We start from the raw sequence: 22,672 nt of genomic DNA on the forward strand, positions 1-22,672 counted from the left end.
TGGTCACACAAAGGCAGCATGGTAGCACAGTGGGTAGCACTGTTGCTTCACAGCTTCACGGTCCCAGGTTCGATTCCCGGCTTAGGTCACTGTCACTGCGGAGTCTGCACGTTCTCCTCGTGTCTGCGTGGGTTTCCTCTGGGTGCTTCGGTTTCCTCCCATAAGTCTCAAAAGAAGTGCTGTTAGGTCATTTGGACATTCTGAATTCTCCTTTGTGTACCTGAACATACGTCAGAATGTGATGACTAGGGTCTTTTCACAGTAACTTCATTGCAGTGTTAATGTAAGCCTACTTGTCACAATAAAGATTATTATTAAAACTGGAATTGAACCTGGGCCCCTGGCGTTGAACCCGGGTCTCTGGTGCTGTGAGACAGTAGTGCTAACCACTGTGCCACAGTGCTGCCGCAAACGAGGAAATTATGAATGACCTTTACAAAAATACTGGTCTGGCCTTTTTGGGCACCCCACAATAGGAAGGATGTGAAGACTTCAGTAAGGATGCAGAAAACAGGATTTTTCTCTTCTTTCATGGGATCTGGGTGTCAGTGGCAAGGCCAGCATTTGTTGCCCACCCCAAATTGCCTTGAACAGAATGGTTTGCTAGGCCATTTCCGAGGGCAGTGAAATGTCAGCCACATTGTTGTGGGTCTATAGCTACTTGGATGGCGGAGATGGTTGAAAGGAGATAATGAGAAAGAGGGATTGTGGGTCAACTATATACAAAACAACAGATTAATAACAGTATGAACATGCGCAAGCAACCTCTCTCTTCCAGCTCCCTCGGCAGTCTGAGGTCACCTGACTCTAACATTCACTTATATAGACTAATGAGACTCCTAGTGGTCAGTCGGTGAATTACAACACAACCATAATATCACTTCAGGAGGGAAAAATAAACTATTCCCAATAGAATTTTTATAGAATTTACAGTGCAGAAGGAGGCCATTCGGCCCATCGAGTCTGCACCGGCTCTTGGAAAGAGCACCCTACCCAAGGTCAACACCGTCACCCTATCCCCATAACCCAGCAACCCCACCCAACACTAAGGGCAATTTTGGACACTAAGGGCAATTTATCATGGCCAATCCACCTAACCTGCACATCTTTGGACTGTGGGAGGAAACCGGAGCACCCGGAGGAAACCCACGCACACACGGGGAGGATGTGCAGACTCCGCACAGACAGTGACCCAAGCTGGAATCGAACCTGGGACCCTGGAGCTGTGAAGCAATTGTGCTATCCACAAGGCTACCGTGCTGCCCCAATGGTGAAGGTCAAGAACTAGAATTCACAAGTTTAAAGAGATTGGGAAATAATTTATAGGTGACATAAAGTGAAAAATACTTTTACGCAGTGTGATGAATGTAAGAATTTCAGATATTTATTGTATTATATGCATCAGGTGAAGTAATGGTTAATAGCCCGGGTTACTGTGTATATGTGTCTACTGCAGTAAGGATTTTGAAAATCCTGATTTAAAAGACAGACAGACATTTTGGCTATAGAAGAGATAATTAACACATTGTAAAAGTAAGTTCATTCATTCAAACCATGCTTAATGTTTACCTAAATAGGGCTAATGGAATTTTGTTTATAGAAAAAAGGTTCTCTAGGGCGGCACATTGGTTAGCACTGCTGCCTCTCAGCTCCAGGTGCCCGGGTTCAATTACAGCCTCAGGTGACTGTCTGTGTGGAGTTTGCACTTTCTCCCCGTGTCTGCGTGGGTTTCCTCCGGTTGCTCCGGTTTCCTCCCACAGTCCAAAGATGTGCAGGTTAGGTGGATTAACAATGCTAAATTGCCCTTTGCGTCCAAAAGGTTAGGTAGTGTTACTGGGTTACGGGGATCGTTTGGAGGCATGGGCTTAAGTAGGGTGCTCTAAGGGCCGGTGCAGACTCGATGGGTTGAATGCCCCCCTGCACTCTAAATTCTATGATTCTGCGTTTTAGATAATCAAAGGGTTGCAGTTAACCTTAGTAAGATGGTAATAACCCAGTTAGTGGGATAGAGATGATGTAGTTAATGGAGAAGCCAGGAGTTGAAGCAGGAGTTTCAGTTTAGATTTTGCTGTGAATAGAACAGGAGCTTTTTGCCAAATGCTGGGAAGCTAAACAGTAGTTTGACACAGGCAAGAATCGGTAGCCTGTGTTCTGAAGGATCTCTCCCTCAAAGCAGTTTCTCCAATACATCACTATACAGCAAGTATTTCTGTGTTTGCTAAATGTGGATTTTGACCTGAGATGGGTTTTGCTTGATTGGAGATAAACTCCTTGATTAGGAGTTAGTGTTTCATTTTATTGTTAAGCATTGTTTAACTAGTAATTGTAAGCTATTTCTTGTATGATAAAGTTAGTTAAATAAGATTGTTTTAATGCACCATATCCCTATTTGTGCATGGAGTCACTCCTGAAGTAGAATATCCTTTCCTCAGTCTTACAAATGAAATAATATTGGGGTTTCTGTCCGGTATCCGAGAAAATGTTGGGGTCTGGTCCAGGATTATAATAGCGGCATGTAGTTATGATCTGGAACCCACGGTCAAAAAGAGTAGTAGAGGCAGATTCAATTGTGGTGTTCGGATTAGGATCAATAAGCACCAGAAGGGAAAATGCTGCACAGCTATGGGAACAAGGCAGTGGAGTGGAACTAGCTAAATTGCTATTGCAGAGAGCTGGCATGAGCTTGATGGGCCGAATTCTGACCTCCTGTACTATAACAATTTTATGACTCTGAATATTTGTCCTGATAGTTTTCATTCGTTGTATCTAATAGAGGAGCTTATCTTAACTGACAATACAAGTGTCAAGTTTCCACATAAAGGGGGTGTTTTGTCATTGAAGGTTTTAGCTTCGGGTAGTTGAAAGAATAATTCTAGTCACACAATGTTGAGGGGAAAATTTAGGAAATATGTGCACACAGCCAAGAGTGAATTCAGAACTGAAGGAGGGTAGAAATGTGAAGGGTTATATGCAGTTGAAAGGGGGGAGGGGGAGGAGGAGGAAGAACAAAAGGAAGGTCTGGGCAAGGGTGGGTGATGCAGATAAGATGTAAGTGAACAAAAGGAGGGTGATAACAATTGTAATAAAGGAGTGCAATGTGAATGGCAGAATAATGAACAGCTCTGCCTGAAAGCAAAAACATGAAAAACAAGATTCAGACCAGCACATGTTTTTTTTGTATTCATTGGCGGGACGTTGACATTGCTGGCTGGGCCAGCAGTTGTTGCCCATCCCTAACTAGCCCCTGGACGAGCATTTCAGAGGGTAGTTGAGCGTTAACTACATTGCTCTGGGTCTGGGGTCACATGTCCACCAGATCAGATAGACCCCTTCCCCAAAGGACTTCATGAATCAGATGTTTTTTTAATGAAAATCGACAATGGTTTCATGGTCATCATAGAACATGCAGTGCAGAAGGAGGCCATTCGGCCCATCAGGTCTGCACTGACCCACTTAAGCCCTCACTTCCACCCTATCCCCGTAACCCAATATCCCCTCTGAACCTTTTTGGACACTAAGGGCAATTTATCATAGCCAATCCACTTAACCTGCACGTCTTTGGACTGTGGGAGGAAACTGGAGCACCCGGAGGAAACCCACGCAGACACGGGGAGAACGTGCAGACTCCGCACAGACAGTGACCCAACGGGGAATCGAACCTGGGAATTTCTGTAGGTAATCGTCCCATCTCCCTGATATTTGATTAGTTTTGATTCGGGCAGCACGGTAGCACAGTGGTTAGCACTGTTGCCTCACAGCACCAGGATCCCAGGTTCAATTCCCGCTTGGGTCACTGTCTGTGCGGAGTCTGCACATTTTCCCCATGTCTGTGTGGGTTTCCTCCGGATGCTCCGGTTTCCTCCCACAAATCCCGAAAGAGGTACTGTTAGGTGAATTGGACATTCTGAATTCTTCCTCTGGTGTACCCGAACAGGCGCCGGAATGTGGCGACTAGGGGCTTTTCACAGTAACTTCATTGCAGTGTTAATGTAAGCCTACTTGTGACAATAATAAAGATTTTTTAATTTAGGTTTTAAGGGCACGATGGCTCCTCTAGACATTGTGGAGCCTGGCTAAACGGTATCGATTCTTTATTATTGCCAGGCCTTGGAAAGATCTCACCTGGGGTGTAACTCTGTTTGCTATCTGAGATATGGTAATTGGTTGTGTTAGTCCACAGTTAAATGTGGACACTGTCTTTTTAACCCTTTCCATACATTCTTTCTCCTGCTACCACATGCACACTCTGGATTTGCCCTACTACCACTTTACCAAGAAATTAGGCCTGACTATTTCTCGGGACAGTTAGTTTATATGTGGGTTCCACCTAAAAGGTTGCTTTTTTTTAAAAAAAAAATGACACTAGAAACAATAAAGATGTCTCGCTGGGAAAAAGAGTCATAAACCAGTTTGTTGACCTACTCGTGTGCTCTTTAGTCCATCTTTCATAAAGACAGGGCAATGCACATTGTGGCAATTATAAGGCAATGGCATCTGTTGCGTTACGTACTCTGGGATAACACAGGCTGCAACTGGATGCAGCTTTAACCAAACGATACCCCAGACCTTGAAGTTAGTTCAATCTGATTTATTGAACCAGTAGCACAGTTCCCTATGAGTTCGACGCTGCTAACCTATGTGTGGTTACTCTGTCTGACTGAACCAGACTAGCTCTTAGCCACGTGCCGGAGGTGTGATACTGTAAATACACACTGACTCGCTCTGTAGATGTTCATCAGTGGAAAGAAGCGGAGTGTGAGCGCCTCGTGCCTTTTATAGTAAGATACCACCCCTGAGTGTCCTGCCTGCTCATTGGTCATGTCCTGTTCTGTGTTCATTAGCTGCCTGTCTGTGCCTGTCTGTATATCATTATCTGCATGTCTGCATATCATGACATCTCCCTTTTTTAATGTTTTGTTGGCATATGGGAACGTACTTACATGTGGTGGCATATATTTACATATTTACAAGCGGTGGCATATGCATGTCTGCATATCATGACAGCATCCAGTATGTTGGTTTCATGGTCATCATAGAACATGCAGTGCAGAAGGAGGCCATTCGGCCTCCACAGCCCATGTGGAGGAATGACTAGTGATAGTGAACATGAGGAACTGTCTATTGCAAACCTACTTTCTGGGTGGTAAGAATCTGGTCTATACCCTCTTTATAATTTACTTCACATCGCTTCCTAACTGTGCTGTCTAATCCACGTTTCTGAGAATTTTACACTTGGCTTTCAGGATTTTTCTGTCACAAACACTTGTACCATGTTTTTTCTCAGGTTTTTTGTCCTATCTAATGCCTAATTGCTCCTACTGCATTTAGGAATTTTATCATTCAAAACATCTTCCAGAGAGTACATAAATATTCCTACCATCAAATGGGAGGCATGTGAATTTACTCATTCAAATTCCTGCACATATTCATATCTTAGTGTGGAAGTTTGACAAAACGTAACAATATTTTTTTTTGTCCCACATGTTTTTTTTTGTGCTTGAAATTTCAGATGTCCGAATGTAAGTGTTTAAACAAAATCAAACCCTTGCCTGTTTAACAATAACATAATCGAATTTACCATTCATCTGTTGTACGGCCTTAAGGGTCCGGCCTCACTCTCGATCTTAAGGGTCCGGCCTCACTCTCGATCTTCGGATTGCAACCTTTTTTCTCCACAGAACTTTGTGTCCACCATTCTCCAGATGCAGCAGTCCGAGTCTGTACCGACTGAAGAATCTCCCATAACAATTGTTCTTTGAGTTGAATTTAAAAATGCTCGCCTCTCCCACAACAACAGGAACTGAAAACCAGCTGTTAATGAATCTAAAACTTTTATTCGGCTAAAGGGTGGAATTTCCCAGTCTGGAGATGAGCAGAGTGGTGAGTGGAAAGTTGTTGTGATTTCCACTGGGCAGTAGGACGGCTAAATACCTGCAACCTTCCATTTTTCAGCTCACTTATTATGCATCAGCGAGGAACTTGGAGATTCTTGTGGTGGGGGCGGGCAGGGATTTAACTGCCTGCTGGTATCTCATGGGGTTGAAGGTCTTGGTGCCATATGTAAACGCCACCCAGACAGACATTCACTCACTACAGACCAGGTGTTGTGCAATGAAACAATGCTGAGAATAAACAAACCGTCCCCTCCACTGTTCAAAGCCTCCCTGGGAATTCTCCTCCAGGCTGTGTTGCTCTTATTAGCCTTAGTTTTATTAGCTCTAATTCTGTCACCTTTGCTCACGAGTCGCCAGGTATCTTTCTGATACCGCCACGTGGTTCAAGTTCCAGTAATGATTAATAATGCAGCACACCGCTTAGTAAAAGTTAAATCAACAATCATTTATTATGTACAGCAATAAATACTTATACAATAATCCTACTTCTAGACTATTACCTACCACTAAAGGCCAATACTTAACTTTGGAAATGGCCTACCAGGTCAGGGAAACGAATGGTCTTTCGAATTGGGTCTGAGACTGCGGGATTCAAAGCTGGTACATGTCGATAGTCAGGAGCACCTATCTGGTAGCGATCGCTGGAGTAAGACTTACTGTTTTCTTTGTCGAAGGGTCTCGAAGGTTGCGAGCAGGAAGAGAAGGGTCGATCTGAACTTGGCCCCTATTCTTATAGTTCCTAGGGGCTTCCTGCCTCTCGGCGCGGACCTCGTACCTGGTTCCAAGTGATTGGACGTGGTCCCAATCACTTGGTTCGATATGCTCCAATAATGGGGCGATTCCTTGATCGGGGGGTGGTCGTCTACCTTCCTTTGTGTCAGCCCCTGCCGGCGCCGAAAGGTCTGGATCGGCTTTATGTTGCTAATGTGTAGCTATTGTTCCCGGGGATGGCTGCTTAATATGCAGATGGCTGGGTTGTTGTGATGTTAATGTCTGCAGGTATCGGTCTGGGCCGACTTCCCCAGAGGCGAATACACTGTTTTACCTGCAGCTGTCCGTTTGAGTCCTGTTGGCTGATTTCCCCATCAGCCTCTTTCGTTCGCCATTTTAGATCCGGGTTTGACCATTCTAATCGGGAATCAGCCATTTTAGGTGGCTACAAACCCTCCTTGTGATCCTAACGCGAAGCGTGAAGGATCACATAAATTTTGTTCTTTACATTCCCTGTCCGTGGGGGACACCTCCTACATGGCCTCTGCTCTGACCCTAGCTATGCACAAAACATTTTTACCTATCAATTCTAAGGGCGCTCTGTCAGGCAGGGACATGCATTTACAAAATAACAAACTTGGAACCTCTATTTTAACCTTATTACACTATACTCACTGAACATTGCATTATCCTATCTTCCTAAAACATACAACAAAAATCACATTATTCCATAATCTTTCCTGGCTTGGCAGTCAAGCTCAGGATCATACAGTATTTTTTTCATGTAAAATTTGTACATTTATTCACAGTAATAACGCAAATGAATGCTCTTTATTATTTTGTTATAGATTGCGGGGGTCGTGGGTCTGGTCGTAACCGAATATAGGGGATCTGATCCGATATACCAGGGCTCGAGCGCGGTACGCTCCCCTTCTCCATTTACGTAGGTGCATAGTCTGCACTACACAGCAGAGTATCGCTAACGCTAACAGTGCTTCGATCACGTAGGACAGGGAGTACCAGGTTATGAACCTGGCACACCAGGAAGATAGTGTCGCTGGTGACTGGGCTCTGGGTACTGCGGGGCAGTGAAACATTAACGGCTGGGAGGTTTGAAGTAATGGGGTCCGCGTTCCTGCGCAACCAAATGTCCACAAAAAGCATGTTGAGCACGATGAAGGGAGTCCTCATGGCTGTCCTGGATGTCCTCTTTCCTTTTCCTTCTTGTGTTCTTTGTTTTCTCCAGTCCTGGAGCCTCTGGTGTTCTGTAAAAACAAGCATAGTATCTGTAACTATCTTGGGTCAATATCCGGTATGCTAGTGTGTCTGTCCTTTGGGGCCAATTATACCCTTGTAATTGGTCACTGTGTGACTCCCTCAATTTTTTTTTCAAAAACAAATTTTAGGACACGGCACACTTCCCAATGACGGACCAGTGCTGATTTACCATCCAAATGTTCCAGGATGTAAATAGCAGATGGCAGCGACCTAAAGGTCGCCTAAACAAATAAAAACGTTTTGAAATGAAAAATGTCAAATGAGGTGCGTATGGGCCGCGACGGCTAAGATTTGGATGGAGTCCCCGGGTAGGACGGCTACCAATGCTGTATCTCCCCTACCCGAGCGTGTTTGACCAACGGGGGGGGTCACAGAAATACCCATGCCTGGATCCTGCCTTAGCCAGTGCGTCGGCTTTTACATTTCCAGGGGGGGAGGAACGATGGTGGCTGCGGACTTTGATGATGCCAAAAGTCCTGTTCTGGGCTTTTTGTAAAATACGGCGGAGTAATGGGGCTGAGGGGAGGGGTTTCCCATCCGCGGAAACAAATCCTCTTGTTTCCCACAGGGGCAGAAATTCTGTGAGGCTGTTACATACATAGAGGCTGTCTGAGTATATGTCTGCTCGGCTGGGGAAGGAATCTGGGTGGTCTATTATGTATGCAATGGCCGCAAGCTCTGCTGCCTGCGCGCCTAAGTGTCCGGGGAGTTTTAATGCTATCTCCTCGAGGGCGCGTCCCTGCGCGTCCTCAACATAAATCCCGCAACCTGTTATGCGTTGCCCATCTAAGACTGTGGCAGATCCATCCACATAAATCTTAATGGGGTCACACGTGTCCGGGTGAGGGGGGCTCTGAGATGGATTACCTATTTTTCTGGGGGGTGTTTTTGCTATAAAGGGGCCTGTGTTATGATGTGGAGAGAGAATTTCACATTCATGGGGGGTTCCGGGGTACTGTAAATTGTCCGCTAAGTATGTGTGAGTCTTTGTCCGTTTTACTGTAATGTCCCGTCCCTGCAAGTGAAGGGTCCACCTAGCTGCGCGTATTTGGCTGACGGTACCGTCCTTAAGTCGTCCGTCCAGTAAAAGTTGGGTGGGGGTAAGACTTCCGGTTGCGGCGATGACCAGCTAAGCCGCACATTTCGGCGGCTCCAGCTCGAACGGACCTTTGGGCTCTTTTAAGAGCCCCGTGCCCCCCCCCCCCCCCCCCCCCCCAACCCCGACCAGATCTCGAAGAATCCTCGAGGGCAGTGGCAGAAGGAAGAAAGGAGCAAGATGGCGGCGGAGGGAGCCCAGGCGACATGGGGACCGGACCAGGATGAATTTTTAAGACGGTGTGTGGAGCTGCTAAAAAAGCAGGTGCTGGCCCCGATGCTACAAGCAATTGAGGGGCTTAAGGAGACACAAAAGACCCAGGAGATAGAGCTCCGTGTGGTGGAGCAGAAGGTGACTGACAATGAGGACGAGATCCTGGGCCTGGCGGTCAAAATGCAGACGCACGAGGCGCTCCATAAGAAGTGCATCGAAAGGATTGAAGTCGTAGAAAACAGATCACGGAGAAAGAACCTCGGGATCCTGGGTCTCCCCGAGGGAGTGGAAGGAGCTGACGGCGGGGCTTACGTGAGTACGATGCTACGCTTGCTAATGGGAGCTGAGGCCCCCTCGGGCCCCTTGGAAGTGGAAGGGGCCCTGCGAGGAGACCAAAGGCGGGAGAACCAGCTAGGGCGATGATCGTGCGATTTCACCGCTTCAATGATAGAGAGGCGGTTCTGAGATGGGAGAATGCGGTGGTACGAGTGTATCAGAATTGGAGTGCTGAGGTGGCGAGAAGGAGGGCGAGCTTCAATCGAGCCAAGGAGGTGCTGCACAAGAAGAAAGTGAAGTTCGGGATGTTGCAGCCGGCGCGACTGTGGGTCACGCACCAGGAGAGGCATCACTACTTCGAAACGGCGGAAGAAGCATGGACCTTCATTTAAAAACGAGAAACTGGATCAGAACTGAGGGACTGATGTTGGAGGGGAAACGACAATGCTGATGTATATAGAGATGTAAATTGGGGAGGGGGGGACATTGAGAAATGTGGGCGCCAGTGGGGGGGGAAGAAGAGACTCCGGCGGGGGATGGGGAATGGGAGTGGGGCGGCAGAGGGAGCTGCGCCACGAGGGGCGGGACGGCTCTAGAGAACACAAGGTTTCTTTTTCTTGTTCCCGCGTCAGAAAGATGATGGCGGGAAGATGGGCGCAAGGTGGATGGACGTTCCTCACACGGGGGGGTCAAGGAGAGAGCGGGAGAAGCCGGGGTCAGTTGAAGTCAGCTGACTTTCGGAAGCAATATGGGGGGAGTAACCATGCTAGATAGGGATCTAGCGGGGGAGGGAGGGGGGAATAACTGGGTTGCTGCTGCGGAGATCGAGAAGGAACTGGTAAAAGAAAAGGTGGTAGGGGGGGCAATGCGCCGCCTGGGGGACGGGTGGGTGCGCGGAACCGGGACATGGGACTGGCCTAGAGAGGGTGATGACTAGTCGACAGGGGAGGGGGGCGGGTAGCCCCCCAGTCGGACTGATCACGTGGAACGTGAGAGGCCTAAATGGGCCAATTAAAAGGGCTCGAGTGTTCGCGCACTTAAAAGGACTGAAGGCAGACGTGGCCATGCTTCAGGAGACGCACCTGAAGGTGGCGGACCAGGTTAGGTTAAGGAAAGGATGAGTGGGACAGGTGTTCCACTCGGGGCTGGACGCAAAGAATAGGGGGGTGGCCATATTGGTGGGGAAGCGGGTGTCATTCGAGGCTAGGAACATTGTAGCAGACAGCGGTGGCAGATATGTGATGGTGAGCGGCAGACTGGAGGGAATGGAGGTCGTGTTGGTTAATGTATATGCCCCGAATTGGGATGATGCGGGATTTATGAAGCGGATGCTGGGACGTATCCCGGACCTGGAGGTAGGAAACCTGATAATGGGGGGGGACTTCAACACCGTGCTGGACCCAGGGTTAGATAGATCTGGATCTAGGACCGGAAGAAGGTCGGCAGCGGCCAAGGTGCTTAGGGGGTTTATGGACCAAATGGAGGGGGTGGGGGGTGGATCCATGGCGATTTGTTAGGCCGATGGCAAAAGAGTTCTCCTTTTTCTCCCATGTCCATAAGGTGTACTCCCGGATAGATTTCTTTGTTTTGGGAAGGTCACTGATTTTGAGGGTGGAAGGAACTGAGTACTCAGCCATAGCTGTTTCAGATCATGTCCCGCACTGGGTAGACCTGGAACTAGGAGAGGAGAGGGAGCAGCGTTCACTCTGGCGACTGGATGTGGGATTATTGGCGGATGAGGGAGTCTGCGGAAGGGTGCGGGGATGTATCGAAAGATACCTGGAGGCCAACAACGACGGGGAGGTCCGAGTAGGAGTAATATGGGAAGCACTAAAAGCGGTTGTCAGGGGAGAGTTGATCTTCATCAGGGTTCACAAGGGGAAAACTGAGGCCAAAGAAAGGGACAGACTACTGGGGGAGATTTTGAGGGTAGATAAAAAATATGCGGAGGCCCCGGATGAAGGACTATACAGGGAGAGGCGACGACTCCAGACGGAGTTCGATCTGCTCACCATAGGGAGGGCAGAGGCACAGTGGAGGAAGGCACAGGGGATGAGATATGAATATGGGGAAAAGGCGAGTCGCATGTTGGCCCACCAGCTGCGAAAGAGGACAGCGGTGAAGGAGATAGGGGGAGTTAGGGATGAAACTGGAGCCACGGTGCGGAGAGCAGGGAAGATAAACGAGGTGTTTAAGACCTTTTACGAGAGACTATATAGGTCCCAACCCCCGGAGGGAAAAGAGGGGATGCAGCAGTTTCTGGACCAACTAAGGTTCCCGAAGGTGGAGGAACAGGAGGTGGCAGGCCTGGGGGCGCCAATTGGGGTGGACGAGGTGACCAAAGGGCTGGGGAACATGCAGGCAGGGAAGGCCCTGGGACCAGATGGGTTCCCGGTGGAATTCTATAGAAAATTTGTGGACTTTTGGCCCCGCTGCTGGTAAGAACCTTTAACGAGGCCAGAGAAGGGGGGACCCTACCCCCGACAATGTCGGAGGCGACGATATCACTAATCTTGAAGCGAGATAAAGATCCGCTGCAGTGCGGGTCCTTTAGGCCTATCTCATTGCTAAATGTGGATGCCAAGTTGCTGGCAAAGGTGCTGGCAACGAGGATGGAGGATTGTGTCCCGGGGGTGGTGCACGAAGACCAGATTGGGTTCGTAAAGGGGAGACAATCGAATGTCAACGTGCGATGGCTATTAGGGGTGATAATGATGCCCCCAGCAGAGGGGGAGGCAGAGATATTGGCGGCAATGGATGCAGAGAAGGCATTTGATAGGGTGGAGTGGGAGTATCTACGGGAGGTGATGAGGAGGTTCGGGTTCGGGAGGGGTGTGTCAGCTGGGTTAAACTTCTCTATGGGGCCCCAACGGCAAGTGTGGTCACAAAACGGCAAAGGTCGGACTATTTTTGACTACACAGGGGAACAAGACCGGGATGCCCGCTGTCCCCATTACTGTTCACGCTGGCAATTGAACCACTGGCCATAGTGCTGAGAGACTCCAGAAAATGGAGAGGGGTGGTTAGAGGGGGAGAGGAACACCGAGTGTCACTCTACGCGGATGACCTACTGCTGTATGTGACGGATCCAGTGGGGGGGGATGACAGAGGTCATGCAGATATTGAGGGAGTTTGGAGATTTCTCGGGATATAGGCTTAACATGGGAAAGAGTGAGCTTTTTGTGATACACCCTGGGGACCAGAGTAGAGGGATAGATGGCCTACCGCTAAGGAGAGTGGAAAGAAACTTCCGATACCTGGGGATTCAGATAGCCAGGAGCTGGGGAACCTTACACAGACTTAATCTGACACGACTGGTGGAACAAATGGAAGAGGATTTCAAAAGGTGGGACATGCAGCCGCTGTCACTGGCGGGCAGAGTGCAGGCAATTAAGATGATGGTCCTCCCGAGGTTCCTATTTGTGTTCCAATGTCTCCCTATACTGATCACTAAGGCCTTCTTTAAAAAAGTAGATAGGAGCATCACGAGCTTCGTGTGGGCAGGGAAGGCCCCGAGGGCAAGGAGGGGGTTCCTACAACGTAGCAGAGACAGAGGGGGACTGGCGTTGCTGAATTTGGGCGACTACTATTGGGCCGCCAATGTGGCGATGATTCGTAAATGGATGATAGAGGGAGAGGGAGTGGCGTGGAAAAGGTTGGAGATGAAGTCCTGCAAAGGGACGGGCTTGAAGGCGCTGGTGACGGCACCATTACCGCTCTCCCCAAAAACGTTTACCACAAACCCAGTGGTGGCGGCAACATTAAGTATCTGGAGGCAATGGAGGCGACAGAGGGGTGTGCTGGGAGCCTTGGTGTGGTCCCCGATCAGGAACAACCATAGGTTTGCCCCAGGGAGGCTGGACGGAGGATTCCAGAGCTGGCACCAGGCAGGAATCAGGAGAGTGGGAGACTTATTTATAGATGGGACGTTTGCGAGTTTGGGAGGGCTTGAGGAAAAGTATGAGCTGCCCCTGGGAAATACCTTTACGTATATGCAGGTGAGAGCGTTCACGAGACAACTGGTGAGGGAATTTCCGCTGCTCCCGACACAAGGGATCCAGGACAGGGTGCTTTCGGGGGTGTGGGTCGGGGAGGGCAAAGTGTCCGAGATATACCGGGAGATGAGAGAAGAGGGGGAGGAGCTGGTGGACGAACTGAAGGGAAAATGGGAAGAAGAGCTAGGGGAGGAGATTGAGGACGGTTTGTGGGCTGATGCCCTAAGCAGGGTAAATTCCTCTTCCTCGTGTGCCAGACTTAGCCTGATCCAATTTAAGGTGCTGCATAGAGCGCACATAGCGGGAGCAAGGTTGAGCAGGTTCTTCGGAGTGGAGGACAAGTGTGGGAGGTGCGGGGGAAGCCCGGCGAACCACACACACATGTTTTGCTTGTGTCCGGCATTGGAGGGGAGTGCCGGGAGTGATCTCAAAGGTGGTGAAGGTCCGGGTCAAGCCAGGCTGGGGGTTAGCTATATTTGGGGTAGCGGATGAGCCGGGAGTGCAGGAGGCGAAAGAGGCCGATGTTGTGGCCTTTGCGTCCCTAGTAGCCCGGCGTAGGATTTTACTCATGTGGAAGGAAGCGAAACCCCCCGGCCTGGAGACCTGGATAAACGATATGGCGGGGTTCATAAAACTGGAGCGGATAAAGTTTGTGCTGAGAGGATCGGCTCAAGGGTTCACCAGGCGGTGGCAACCGTTCCTCGACTACCTAGCGGAACGTTAGGGGGAAGATAGATAGCCAGCAGCAGCAGCCCAGGGGGGAGGGGGGGGGTGTAAATTGTTCGTGTTCTAGAGGGGGTGGGGGAGCATTACTTCGTGTTATTTGGTTAGTTTACTATATTATTTAAACAATGTTATATAGCAGGTATCATGCTACCATTTTTGTTGATTTGTAAGGGAAAAAAATTATGTTTGAAAACTTTAATAAAATATTTTTTTTTTTAAAGAAAAAAGTTGGGTGGGGGTGTGCTCGGTCAGAATGGTGATGGGGTTCAGTCCGGTAATGTATGAAAAGGTACTGGACTGCCCAGAAAACTGCGAGCAGGTGCCTCTCACAGGCTGAAAATCCCTGCTCCACAGCATCTAAAAGTCGGGAGGCATAAGCCACGGGTCTTAACTGGTCGTGTCGTTCCTGCAGGAGCACGGCCGAAAGGGTGCGGTCTGTGGTCGTTACCTCAATTGCGTAAGGGGAAAGCGGGTCTGGAACTTGTAGTGCGGGGGCGGCTATGCGCGCCTGTTTTAATGATTCCACAGCATCCGGATGCTGCGGACGCCACTCCCAGGGGGCTCCCTTCTTTAGGAGGTCTGAGAGGGGCGCTGCCTTGCTGCCGAAACCGTCGATGTGGTTTTGGCAGTAGCCAACCAGTCCTAAAAATGACCGGAGGGCTGAAACGTTCTGGGTAAGGGGCAATTTAGCGATCGAGTCAATTCTTTTATGCTCGATCACGCATTTACAGTGTGTGATAATTGTACCCAAATATACCACTTTTTCTTCCAATATCTGGGCCTTTTTGGGGTTGACTTTACAACCAATGGAATATAATAATTCCAGGAGTTCGGACAGAAGCTCAATGTGCTCTTCCTTAGTGTCTGTCTGCAGTAGTAGATCATCTACATACTGTACCAGACATTCGGGGCGAGAAAACTTTGCTAGTCCATTTGCCAACTGTCGGTGGAAAATGGAGGGGGAGTTGTGGAAGCCTTGTGGCAGGCATGTCCACGTGTACTGCTGCGCTTTAAAAGTGAAGGCAAATTTATTCTGGCACGCCTTTGCCAATGGAATGGACCAGAATCCATTACTGACATCCAAAACCGTGAAATAGCGGGAATTGTGTCCCTGCTTGAGCATGGTCTCGGGACTTGTTGCTACGGTGGGGGCGCTGCGGGGATGACTTTACTGAGTTCCCGATAATCAATGGTCAGGCGCCATGATCCGTCGGGCTTTCTCACTGGCCAAATCGGGGCATTATTAGTGGAGGCTACTGATCTTAGTACGCCCTGCTCTAATAAGCTCTCTATAACATTTAGGATTTCTCCCTCTGCTTCTAGGGGGAATCCGTACTGTTTTTGGGGTCCGGTCCTGTTACTTGTATGGAGCCAGTCATCCGTCCACAGTCGTGCTTGTGGGTCGTGAATGCTGCCCTGTTCTTTTGCAGGACTGCCCTAACCTGCCGGTCCGTGCTGAGTGTGGTGGGGTTGAACCAAAACTCGCCTACTGCGCTAATTTTGTTCATATAGTCCCCTATGATGAGCGTTGCGGGGGCTCTAGCGGATTTCACCATCTTCCAGACACACTGGTTGACTGGATCGAAGGATAGGTGGTGGGAATTCATAAAATCAATCCCCAGGATGTGTTCTGCTGTGTGGGGCAGGTCTACTAAAACTACGGGGTGTTTTGTGGTTATGGTTCCGATTTGCATGGATATAGGGGCTGTGATGTGTCCCTGCTGCAAGTGGCCTGTAAAGCCGCTGAGGGCGATAGTGGCTGTAGTGGGCCACATGTCCTTTTGAAAAAGGGTGGAGGAATTTATGGTGGTGCGGGACCCTCCTGTGTCCCAATGAAACTCGATAGGCTGTCCCCGGATTTTCGCTGCGACTACGGGTCGTCCTGACCAATCCCAAAGGGTATCGCAGACCCAACTGGGGGAGCCCGTACACCGTCAGTCTGTTTCGGTCAAGTCCGTCTGATCCGAACGGGCGCTAACACTATGGATTTTCTTTTCATTTTCATTTCATTTCGGATGGGCTCTGCCTTTTTCTCACTCAGAGTGCCTGTTTGTTGGACTTTCTGTGGCTTTTTGGGGCCATTGCACTCTTTTTGCAAAATGTCCCAACTGTCCGCAGTTGTAACATTCTTGCGATTTTGTTGGGGGGCTGTTCTTTCCCTCATTTACCCAGGCGGGGTTGTGAGGTGTGGCTTTTACTGCCTGCATGTCTGCGGCGGCTTGCTTTTCCTCGGTGGTTTTAGCGGCGGGTTTATTGTGAACAGACTGCTCCCAAATGCGGGACAATCTTTTAACCACCCACTTCTCGTTATGAGCCTCCTCCGAGGGATCATAACTATTACAGGCATTCTGTCCTGCCTCTGTGGCATGGGAGATAAGGGTGCGGGTCCATTTGGCCATATTGTCTGGGGACAAATGGGCACGGTCTACGTCTCCAAAAACGGCTTCGAAGGGCTGCTGCTACCGATGGATCCAAACTTAGAACCATGAGCTCTCTCATCCAGGCCGTACATGGTCGCCTGGTGTTTGACGGTGGCAAAGAAATGGTGTGGGTCTGAAGCGGGGAGGAACGGTGTGATTTTTGCACACTCGTCCCGTAATTGGGTCACTGTGAGGGGGGTGGAATATAGCAATTCCGCCTCGTCTGATGTGGCTGTGCGGTGGGTTGTTACAGGGTTCATTGGAGCCTGAACTACCTGCTGTGTGGGGGGTGGGGGTGCTTTTCTCCTTTGGGGCTTTCCCTGCGCACATGATCCCTGAACATATCTCTGCACTGTTTCCTGTAATTCTTCCCAATCAGGGCCGTCTTCCTGGTCTAATTTTTCCCCAAAGGTTTCCTGAAATCCTATCTGGACAGAAAGCAATGATTGCAGGTCTGCAATTTGCTTCCGACACTTTGCATGATCTATTGTGCTCTGTCTTTGTTCTGTGGTGGCAGCGTGGAGCGCTCTCAAGGCTGTCTTGAGATCACTACATTGTTTCTGTAGCGTCTCCACCTACTTCTCTGTTTCTTTCCTCACCAGGACTGCACGCTGCGTGTCCTGATAAGCCTTTTAATACTGGGACTGGAAACTACTCAAATGCGCCAGACAAGACTGGTGACCCCATTTGGCGTCAGCCACCTCTTCGTCCTTTGCTGCTAATTTCCTCCTTCGTTCCAGATCCTCTTTCTCAACCCCGCATACATCGACTTTACTCATACGATGTATGCCCTCTACTTCTTTGCGGAGCGTCTTGACGACCTCCTCTGTGCCTCGCAATTGTGCCAGACAGGACACAATTGCCATCGGCTTGCGAGCTTTTGCTAAGTTCTTTTTATGGATCTCGCTCATGTTCTCCCACCAAGTATGCCTTATACATCCGGGACCTGATTCTTCATTATCGCAGAAATCGTTCCACATGGGCCATCCCTTGCCCATGAGATATTTCCGGATTTCCTCTTCCCAAATGGGACACTGTCCCACTCTACTGCTGCTTGTCGCTGCGACCGCAAATTCCTTGGGGTTCATGAGGCGTTGCATTGCCTGCATGGCCATCTTTCCTATCCGCTTGCTTCGTTTAAAAGCGGGTACGGCTTGCATTAATTTCCGAAAATACAGACTTCCGACAGTTTTGACGCAACAAAAATCTATCAGTTTTACCTTATAGCCCTGTTAGTTTTGCATGCATACACACACTTCCGAATTTTGACTATTAATCAGAACTGCTTGAACACTTGTGGTTATTTTGTTTGTTTGGATTCTAATTCAAAATTTCTTGGGTTCTCCCGGAGTGGTTTTCCACTTCTAGATCGGGTCCCGTCAGGATGTCGCCAAAATGTTGCTCTTATTAGCCTTAGTTTTATTAGCTCTAATTCTGTCACCTTTGCTCACGAGTCGCCAGGTATCTTTCTGATACCGCCACGTGGTTCAAGCTCAAGTAATGATTAATAATGCAGCACACCGCTTAGTAAAAGTTAAATCAACGATCATTTATTATATACAGCAATAAATACTTATACAATAATCCTACTTCTAGACTACTACCTACCACTAAAGGCCAATACTTAACTTTGGAAATGGCCCACCAGGTCAGGGAAACTAATGGTCTTTCGAATTGGGTCTGATACTGCGGGATTCAAAGCTGGTACAAGTCGATAGTCAGGAGCACCTATCTGGTAGCGATTGCTGGAGTAAGACTTACTGTTTTCTTTGTCGAACGGTCTCTAAGATTGCGAGCAGGAAGAGAAGGGTCGATCTGAACTTGGCCTCTATTCTTATAGTTCCCAGGGGCTTCCCGCCTCTCGGGGCGGACCTCGTACCTGGTTCCAAGTGATTGGACTTGGTCCCAATCACTTGGTTCGATATGCTCCAATAATGGGGCGATTCCTTGATCGGGGGGTGGTCGTCTACCTTCCTTTGTGTCAGCCAGGAACAGGCCCTTCAGTCCTCCAAGCCTGCACCGACCATGCTGTCCGTCTGAACTAAAAACCCCTACCCTTCCGGGGACCATGGGAGACATTCTCCGACCCCCCGCCGGGTCGGAGAATCGCCGGGGGCTGGCGTGAATCCCGCCCCCGCCGGTTGCCGAAGTCTACGGCACCGGAGATTTGGCGGGGGCGGGAATCGCGCCGCGCCGGTTGACGGGTCCCCCCGCTCGAAGATGGGCCGAAGTCCCGCCGATAAATTGCCTGTCCCGCCGGCGTAAATTAAATCACCTACTTTACCGGCGGGACAAGGCGGCGTGGGCAGGCTCCGGGGTCCTGGGGGGGTCGTGGGGCGATCTGGCCCCGGGGGGTGCCCCCACGGTGGCCTGGCCCGCGATCGGGTCCCACCGACCCGCGGGCGGGCCTGTGCCGTGGGGGCACTCTTTCCCTTCCGCCTCCGCCATGGTCTCCACCATGGCGGAGGCAGAAGAGACTCCCTCCACTGTGCATGCGCGGGAAACTGTCAGCAGCCGCTGACGCTCCCGCGCATGCGCCGCCCGGAGATGTCATTTCCGCGCCAGCTGGTGGGGCAACAAAGGCCGTTTCCGCCAGCTGGCGGGGCGGAAATTCCTCCGGCGTCGGCCTAGCCCCTCAATGTTGGGGCTCGGCCCCCAAAGATGCAGAGCAGCGCGATGCCCGTCTGATTGCCGCCGTTTTGGGCGCCAGTCGGCGGACATCGCGCCGTTTCCGGAGAATTTCGCCCCAGATTCCTCTATTCCCATCCTATTCATGTATTTGCCAAGACACCCCTTAAAAGTCACTATCATATCTGCTTCCACTATCTCCCCTGGCAATGAGTACCAGGCTCCCACCACCCTCAGTGTAAAAAGACTTGCCTCGTACATCTCCTTTGAACCTTGCCCCTCGCACCTTAAACCTATGCCCCCTAGTAATTGACTCTTCCACCCTGTGAAAAAGCTTCTGACTATCCACTCTGTCCATGTCCAAATTAGCTGGGCATTCATAGAGTGAAATCCTTTCCTATCAATGAATCTCACAGGCTACTGCCAGGGAGCTCTCAAGGCCACATGTGTGCAGTTGATGGCGCTCTGCACTTTTGAAAAGCCTGAGATCACAGCAAATCCCACAGCACTGGCAACCTGTCTTGCCTCATCCATGCAGAACTGCACGTAATGGTGACCTTTATTGAAAAGGACATGATGCATCTGTGTGTCATTGATTGTGAAATTCCACAAAGGTCCTCAGTCGAACCCTGAAAGAGTCCGCTGGCGAAAAAACTTCAGCGTGGCAGTTACCTTCAATGCAGCCGACATTGGATATGCTCCAAATATGTGCAGTGTGAATTCCTCATGAAAAATGTGGCAAATATACCACATCCTTAGATAAGAGAAGACGCCTCCAGCACTGTCACTTGCACGCTCATCTCCATGATGAGCTGTAACTTCCTTACACACTTGATCATGTCAAACATCATCATGAATTTTGCTCTTCTCTGCAGCAACTGGGACTATGTGGGGCCCAGCTGGCTCTTTCTCTTCTCGTGATGGTCTTCCCTGAGCTGTGCCAATTGGCAAAAGACCCATCTTCTCGTTCTAATCATGGCTATCAAAAATGCAGCATTACCTGCATTCCTCAATCCTCTTTATATCTGCGTACAGATACAATTGAGTGATCAATGGTACTTCTCCATGAATGGTCTCCTTCCATCTCCAAAGCCAGAAATCCAGTCTCAAGCCCTTAACTTGCTCTCAACCTGAAAATGGAAGGCTGATTTGACCCTGGAGGTCACCCCCCCCCCCCCCCCCCCCCCAGATGTTCTCTGCACATTCCCAACAATGGGCTTCATTAAGCTCAATTTAACCATGTGTAATAACCTTTAGTCAGGCTGTTCACCTCCTAGTCTATCTATACCCAATCCTTGAAACTGTCATGTCTGTAAGCATGGTGTCGAAGCCGTGACCACTACACTCTGAAACATAGGCTTGCAGGGTCCATTTTGGCTTATATTCAGCAGCCGTGACCCTTGATTGTTGATCCTCCTTCCCTTTTCACGTGGCTCTGAGGATCAGATAGCCATTAAGACCAACTGCACTGCAACACCAAAACGTAATGATTCTTGCTTGAATGCGCACAGTTCATAAAGAAGCACAGCTAGTTTATTGCACATTAGACCATCGACTCCAGCATTCAGCTGGACCTGTTCCCCATGGTTTGAGCAGGAAATTAACAGGGTGTCACTTCAGTCTGCCAAAAATAGTTGTGCTGAACTCCTCCTTGATGTCTTTGTGCTAACTCCTTTTGCTTGTAAGTCCTGCTCTTTGCAGTAGAGTGGAAAAGCACAAAGTGATTTATTTTTCTATAAAGCTCTGACAACAGGAGAACTTTTCCGAGAGCGGATCTGTGGACTAACATGGACAAAGGGAGAATAATGGTGCCAGTTGTAATTTTGTTTATATTTCAAAATAGTGAACATTGTTTACAGGAAATATATTTTTGATTTCTCAATACAGATTGTGGGTCTGGTTTTCACCCACCCTGCCTGTTGGGAAAAGTCAAATGGAGGGTTCATATGCTATGTAGGCTGGTGCTGCATTTCCAATGTATTTCCGCCCCAAATTGATATTGGGCACAGGAAGAGGGCCTGGACCTAATTTAAATAGCAGTCATGACCTGAAGTTGCCTTTGGGATGTGCACACTATTTTAAATGCAGACTCATCTATAAGAACTGCAGGAAGTTGTGGGACATTGTCCTGTCGTGTTCTAGAAAAAGTTGTATGCAGACACATTCTGAAGGAATAATTTTGGCTTTGGCTTTGGCTGATGATAAGTGGGCAATATTGATTCAGCTACCCGTTAATGTTCCTCTCCAAATGTTCCTTTGCGGGGAGACGGTGGCGTGGTGTTATTGTCACTGGGCTAGTAAACCCGAGGGCATGTGTTGCAGCATGTCTCACTGGCAGTAATGCTCTGGGGAACCGGGTTCGAATCCCACCAGTGCAGATGGTAAAATTTGAATTCAATAAAAATCTGGAATTAAAAGTCTAAAGATGACCATGAAACCATTGACGATTGTTGCTAAAAACCCATCTGGTTCACTAATGTCCTGTAGGAAAGGAAATCTGCCATCCTTACCTGTCTGGCCTACATGTGACTCCAGAACAAAGCAATATGGTTGACTCTTAACTGCCCCCTCAAGGGCAATTAGGAATGGTCAATAAATGCTGGCCTAGCCAGCAATGCTCATGTCCCATGAACGAAAAAAAATATATATATTATGTTACTTCCTGAGACCTTCACTGCCTAATGCAAATCGGTGTGTCAAGATTTAGATGCATTCGGAATGTACATATAAACTCACCAGCTCCAGAAAATACAAAGGGTCCACCACTAACCCAGATATTCTACCATGCAAAACTGGGCCACATCTTCAGTGTTGTAGGATTTCTGCCCACCATAAAGATGTTGCATCCAATGTTTTTGGCCTTGTGACAATTGGTACTATTGTGGGTGGTACCTGCCGAGGGTGGTACCTGCCGAGGGTGGTACCTGCCGAGGGCATGTGTTGCAGCATGTCTCACTGGCTGTGACAGCTTCCATTGCCAATGGTCACTGAAGAGGTTTCTTGCAGTCTTAATATCTAGGAGGTTTGTTCCCAGGTAAACTTTGAAAACTGGAACAGGTCCAGTACTTTGGCTGCTTGACGACTTGCAGCTAGTTTCAGAGTCTGGTTCTCATACTGGCTAACCACTGATGGTTCTTAAAATCAAAGATGGCCCAGCCTTTTTCTGGATGGTGTTCTGCAGGTTTCTTCTGGGCCTTGGAGTAATAAAGGATCTCAGTCTCAGAAGTCAATTCCAGTCTCATGGCCATTGTCTAAACAGAGTGGCTTAAAGCTAAGAGGTTGGTGATATCCAATAGGAGATAGATGGTGGTCTTTCACACTTACGGATAACCAGCATCATCAGCTTTCTTCTATTAAATTGGATTCCTGAAGACTGAGTCTAGGAGTTTATTGACTCTGTTTAAAGTTGACTCAAAACACAAAGGCAGGTGTAGA

The 22,672-nt window shown here is 48.9% G+C and overlaps 1 protein-coding gene across 4 annotated transcripts in view; it reads left to right on the forward strand.

Annotated features, from left to right (window-relative positions):
* The window catches only part of LOC140388359 (actin-associated protein FAM107A-like), a 359,626-nt gene that overhangs the window by 281,754 nt on the left and 55,200 nt on the right, over positions 1-22,672 (forward strand). The gene's annotated exons all lie outside the window — the stretch shown is intronic.

This window comes from Scyliorhinus torazame, chromosome 13 (genome assembly GCF_047496885.1).
Source record: "Scyliorhinus torazame isolate Kashiwa2021f chromosome 13, sScyTor2.1, whole genome shotgun sequence".
In the NCBI taxonomy this organism is placed as follows: domain Eukaryota; kingdom Metazoa; phylum Chordata; class Chondrichthyes; order Carcharhiniformes; family Scyliorhinidae; genus Scyliorhinus; species Scyliorhinus torazame.